This window comes from Ammospiza nelsoni, chromosome 16 (assembly GCF_027579445.1).
Source record: "Ammospiza nelsoni isolate bAmmNel1 chromosome 16, bAmmNel1.pri, whole genome shotgun sequence".
Taxonomy (NCBI): domain Eukaryota; kingdom Metazoa; phylum Chordata; class Aves; order Passeriformes; family Passerellidae; genus Ammospiza; species Ammospiza nelsoni.
This window is the reverse complement of record NC_080648.1, coordinates 16,934,805-16,940,804: the sequence shown is the minus strand read 5'-3', so window position 1 is coordinate 16,940,804 and position 6,000 is coordinate 16,934,805.

Here is a 6,000-nt window from a genome sequence, read left to right as displayed (position 1 = left end):
CAGAGTGTGGGTGTCCTGCCAGGGTGCCCTGAGGACACGGTGCTGGCCAGGGCACCTCAGGGCTTTGTTTGGACTCTCTCAATTCACAGCACACCTGCCTGGCCTGAAATGCTGACTCTGCAGGCTGGGGAATGTCCAGGAGAGGCTGAGACCCACTGCAGCTCTGCCACCTCATTCAAATACCCTGGATTGCAGCGTGAGGGGTTCTCCTGTATTGTAGCTCTGTGAACCCTGAGAAAGGAGGAATGATGAGGAGGACTCCATTGATATCAGAAGGCTAATTAATTACTTAATTATACTATATTATCCTATACATCTAAAACTGAACCTGCCAAGCACTCAACCCTGCACACAACTGCTCAGAACTTGTGACTGTCACCCTACAACCCTGACACACACACACACCTGGCCCTGAGAGGCCAAGGAAACAAAACACCATCACTGTGGGTAAACAAAACACCATCACTGTGGGTAAACAATCTCCACAATGCATTCTACTTTTGCACAAACACAGGCACAGCAAATTATAAGAATTGTGGTTTCTTTCTCTGAGGTTCAGAGAATGCGAATCCCAGAAATATTCTTGGGAGGAATTGTGCCTTGCTTTTCTCTGTGAAGGGAAATGTGGGGCTGCACTCCTGTGAGGGCAGGAGCAGCTCTGTGCTGCTCCAGGGGGTGACCTGGGGCACGGGGACGTGCCTGCTGTTCCTGGGATGGGGCCAGCAGGAGCAGCACAGGGCTTGGCTGCCCTGTGGGGACCATGCAGTGCCTGCCTGTGCTCACTTTGGCTCTGCACAGAGCTGACGTCTCCTGGTTTGTGTCACATTATGCATTATGTGATAATTATAAAAATGTGAAAATAGAACTCGCAGTACCAGGCAGGCAGCACGCAGCTCTGAGTGGTGCCATGTGTGTTTTCCTGCTTCCCCTCTGAGGATAAATGGCTCTTTTAGAAAAGAGCCTCGTGTTTGGTTTAAGTTTCTCATTATCCATAGGGGTTCTTCCTTGTAGGGCTCTTGGAGCAGGATTAGCTGGCAATGGGTGGCACAGTTCCCTTGGTACATAGTGATCCAGCCCTGCTTCCCAAAGGGCTCAGGGCTGCTGCAGTTGCCTCTTAACCCCTGCCAAGTGCCCAGGGGGGTTGATGTGAGCCTGTGGAAACGCTGGGTCCATCCTGGGATGGATGTGAGGGGATGAACTGTGGTTTGCCATTTGCTGCTCCCAATTACCCACACAAAGCCAGGTCCCCTCTGAGGCAGCTCCTTGGGGAAACTGTTCATTTTCTCTTACTGGGTGGCACTGGTTTGTGTTTCAGCACGGGTTTCCCATTTTGCTGGCAGCTTCCAAGGCCAGTGTGGAGCAGGAGGAGCAGCTTGGGATGTGCTGAGTGGGGGATGAACCTTCCTGTGGTCCCAGAGACAATGGGATGTGCTGCTCTGTGTCGCCAGGGCAGAGAGGGAGCAGCAGGTGCTGCAGTGCCCTGGGGGCTCCTCTCCTGCCACTTAGAAATCACTGAATGGTCCACGTGGGAAGAGACCTTAAAATGCATCTCATTCCCAATCTTCTTGTATTTTTCCATCCATTTCTCTCTCAGACTGACCAAGAAGCCCCCTTGTTATATTTTTATTCAAGAACATCAGAAATGAGAGGAGGAGGAGGGCAGATATTCCCAGTGCTGCTTCTGCTTGTGCCTTTGGGATCTCTCTGATTTTTGCTTCCCTCTGTGGACTCCTCCTTTCACCCAGAGCCTGCAGCACCCATCTTGTCCTGAACCTCATCCCAAAGGCAAACAGCTGCATGGAGAACCTTTGGGTGTGACACTTGGAGTGCCACAATTCAGTTTCTTCTAAAAACTGGGAAAAAATTTGCCCTTTATTCAGAATCTCACTTTGTATTGGGAGGTTTCTGTTCCACACAGGCCCCCTGTGCCTTTGCAGTATTGAGAGGAGGATTCCAGGTACAGATCAGCTCAATAAATATACTCCCTGATCTTTTTTTTAGATTTCCTAAAATACAGGCAATATGTCATTGTCAGGAGACAGCGATTCTCTTCAGATCTGTGGGCTGAGTGATTACCTGAAAGAGTTTTTTTAAATATAAAAAATTATTTGAGAGAAGGAGAAGCAGCATTATAAAGGATTTTAAAGCAGGTACGACCTTCCTACCCACTGATGTAGGAAGCTGATATGTCAGATGTGTGAAAACAAATGAGAACTTACCAAGGGGAGGGGATAATGACTCAAGAGAAGTTTTTGCTTGTTACGCAACCAGAAATCCCAGGACCTCAGAAATATTTGAAAGTATCACATTTTGCTCTATTATTTAAAAAAAGAAATAAGCAAATCCTCCTTTTTAGCATCCAGTCCAGAGGTAATCCAGTGCTGCCTTGCAATTTGAAACTGCAGCTTGTGTATCATATGGGCTGAAATGTTGTGTTGCACAATTTTCAAGCAGGTTGAGGGGAGAGAAATAAAATGCTGAGATTTTATTTATTTTTTTAAGAAATATCATTCCTGGTAGTGTTCACAGCCTTTGCACTTTCTGATTTGTTGCCACCCTCAGTATGTGTGAGGTCCAGGAGAAAAGGCACACGTGGGGCTTTGTGATGGTAAAAGGTGGAATTTCCTCCCCCTACAGGAGCAGAGAGTTCTGAGAGGAGTGAAGGGAGGAAAAAGGGTTATTGATAAACTTATTGATAACACTGATAGAGTGTTATTGATAAACTGTTATTGATAATATTATAAAAGTGCTATTGATACAATGTTATTGATAAAACTGATAAAATGCACATAAAATTCGATTTATGAATTGTTATTTGTAACACTGATAAAATGTTATTGATAAATGTCATTGATAACACTGATAAAGTCCTGTTGATAAACTGTTATCAATAGCACTGATTAAGTGTTATTGATAACATTGATAAAGTGTTATTGATAAATGTTATTGATAACACTAATAAAGAGTTATTGATAAAGTGTTATTATAACAATGATAAAGTGCTATTGATAAATTGTTATTGGTAATACTAATAGACTGTTATTGATAAACTGTTACTGATAACACTGATAAAGTGCTGTCGATAAACTGTTATCAATAACAGCGATAAAGTGCTGTTGGTAACCTGCCCTTGCACTCCATCCCTTTAAGGGGCTGCAGCACACACAGAGGGGATGTGACACCATTTTCCAGGATGATAACTTTGGTTTTAAAGAAGCCAGCGCTGTGAGGAGTGCAGGGGGTGGCTCTGAGATGAGGAGCCGCGGGCAGGGCAGCTGCTGGCAGTGATGGTTCAGGGTGGGGCCACACCTGCCCGAGCTGGCTCTGACTCTCATCCCCACTCGCTTTGAGTGAAACCCTTCAGCCAAAGTGCCACAGTGAGCTCTCACTTGCAGGGACAGTGACGGTGGTCACCCGAGCTGTCATCAGGTGTGCCAGCAGGGCAGGAGAAGGTTCTCAAAGCACTGCTGCCTCCAAGCACAGGGTAGCACAAGATGCTTGCTCTGTTCTGCTGCTGTAAGTTATGTTTAGCCTCTTGGAAATATTCCCAGCCCACCAGGAGTCATTTCTGACTAACAGGCACCCCTTAATCTGTCTCTAATCCCCCCTATAATTTTACACCTATTTAGCCTCATCCAAATAAAAGCCCTCAGTTGCTTAAGTAACGATTGACGAGGCTTTGCATCTCTGCTGGGAAATAAATATTATAATCTCCTTTTCTAAACAAGCAAACGGGCTCTTGATGAGGCAAACAACTTCTCAAGAGAGGGAGGAGCAGGTCTGACAACAGATGCTCTGCCAGCGCCCTGAACCACCCATAAAACCCCCAGTGAGCACAGACACCAGCCCTTCCCCAGAGGGGATCATCCTTAGGGGTGATCTCTGCCCCCTTGGGGATGCTCAACTCCCAGAAAACACAGCAAAGAGGACACAGCACCCCAAAAAGACCCACCCTGTGAGGAGTTCTGCCCTCCTTTGGCAGTGCCCAGGCAAGGGGGTGATGAGATGAGGCAGGGGTGGACGTGCCCCTGAGCATGCAGGGAGCAGAGCAAGCAAATCCCAGGGGGTGCTGCCAGTGCCTGCCCTATTCAGAGGGGCTGCCTGTTTAATCAGTGACTTCGGTGATTTATGGAGGGCTGGTTAAGCGTTCCTTGAAGTCAACGGGAGCCTTTTGATGTCAGGAGGCTTCAGCTGGAGGCACAGCCCGGCCATTCTTGCAGCAGCTGGGCGGTGCTGAGCAGAGAGCAGCGATGATAAAGCAGCACTGAGAGAGGCAGGGCTGAAAGGGAAAAGCCTCCCTGGGACAAAAGGCTGGCTCCAAGGTACAGCGTTTCTCAGAGCCCTGAAAAATGCACAAACTGTTGCTTTCTCTGGGGGCTTTTCAGGGCTGTGTTTTGTTTTCTAACGGGCAGTCTGTGCTGGGGCTGTTCTTAGCCCTGAGTGCTGCAGCCCCCCTTGGTGGGGGTGTCACAGCAGTGGCTTGATTTGCATTTATTTAGATGTGTGCCTTGGAAGCAGCTCTGATTGACGAGCTCATTGTCTGCCCTTCCCAAATGACTCCCTGGCTCTCCTTATCTCCATTGTGCCATTCAGTTGTAAGCAACTGTGATGGGTTTGGGGTGAGTGTTGGGGCTGGATTTCATCTTCAGAACATCCCTCTAACCTTATTCTCACAAAGTTGGGCTAGATTTAGTCTTCAGGACATCCTTCTAACCTTAATTTTCATAAAATTGGACTGGATTTAGTCTTCAGAACATCCTTCTAACCTTGGTTCTCACAGAGTTCTCAGTTTGGGGAGGTGGGTAGATTGTTGCTGCTTTTCCTAAACTGGGGTGATGATGTAGGGAGCCCACAAGTGTTACCCCAGATGAAGCATGGGATCCCAGCTGGAGCCGGGATGGAAACAGAGGAGATCCTGACCCATCCCCAGAGGTGACTCTGTGCTTTCTCTCTGGTCACTTCTGGCCTGATGGAGCAGTTTCTGGGCGCCCTGTGGACAAAGGATGAGCCAGGTGAAACAACTGCTGGCTGGGTGCACTCACACCCACACTGTCAAAAGGCAAAAAAAAATCACTTTTCCATCAGCATCATGTGAACGTTTGGAATATCTGCATCCACAGCCCAGTAGCAGCCACTTGGAGATGAGGCAGTGGAGACAGAGCAGGCAGCTGTGAAATTTGGGTCATTTAGGGGCAAAGGCTCATACAGGGTGACATTTTGCACAAGCCAGGCCTATTTCAGCATCTGCAAGAACTCTGAGAGGGTTTTTCCACCTCTGAGTTGTTAAAGCCTAAAAACAACCCTAAGTATTTTAATATGCTGCTCTTTAAATAATAGCAGCAATAATCCTATAATCAGATGCTTCATTTCCAAGACCCTTTGGTCTTTAAAAACCACCCCTTGCTTGAAAAGAGTTGATGGCAAGAAAATAAACTTGAAAGGCATTTTCCTGCCTCTCCTGGTGCTGGGGAAGCTCTGAACTTCACCTTTTGTAGCTATTTAGAAAATGGCTAAATTTTCCTCAAGGATACCAGACAGGGGAGGAGGGATCAGCTCCTGTGAGTTTTGGTGTCAGGAATTATGTCCCTCTTTCACGTGCAGTTCTTTGTAGGGTGGATGCTCAGGTCAAGATTTCCATGAAGGCTGAAGTAAATCCCACAAAAGTGGTGAAATTCTGCAAAATGCTTCCTGCCTGCATTTCTGTGGGTGACAGAGCTGCTCAGCACCTTGCAAGTGTGGGGCCCCTGTGGGGTGTTGGCTGGAAAAGCTGGAAAATGGAAAATACATCTTCCTTCTCTAGCTATTTGTAGAAATCAGTGCAGGATTAGTACCTAGAGAGGCAGAGAGGAGAAAGGGAGTGGGTGAGCAGCACCTTACATCAGAGTCATGTGGCACAGGGGATGGGACAGCTGAAAATTCCTGCTCCTTCCTGTGCCTGGATCGGATTCCTGTGGTGGAAAGAGGGCAGGGTGCCCTGGGGAAATATCTGCAGAGCCCCAG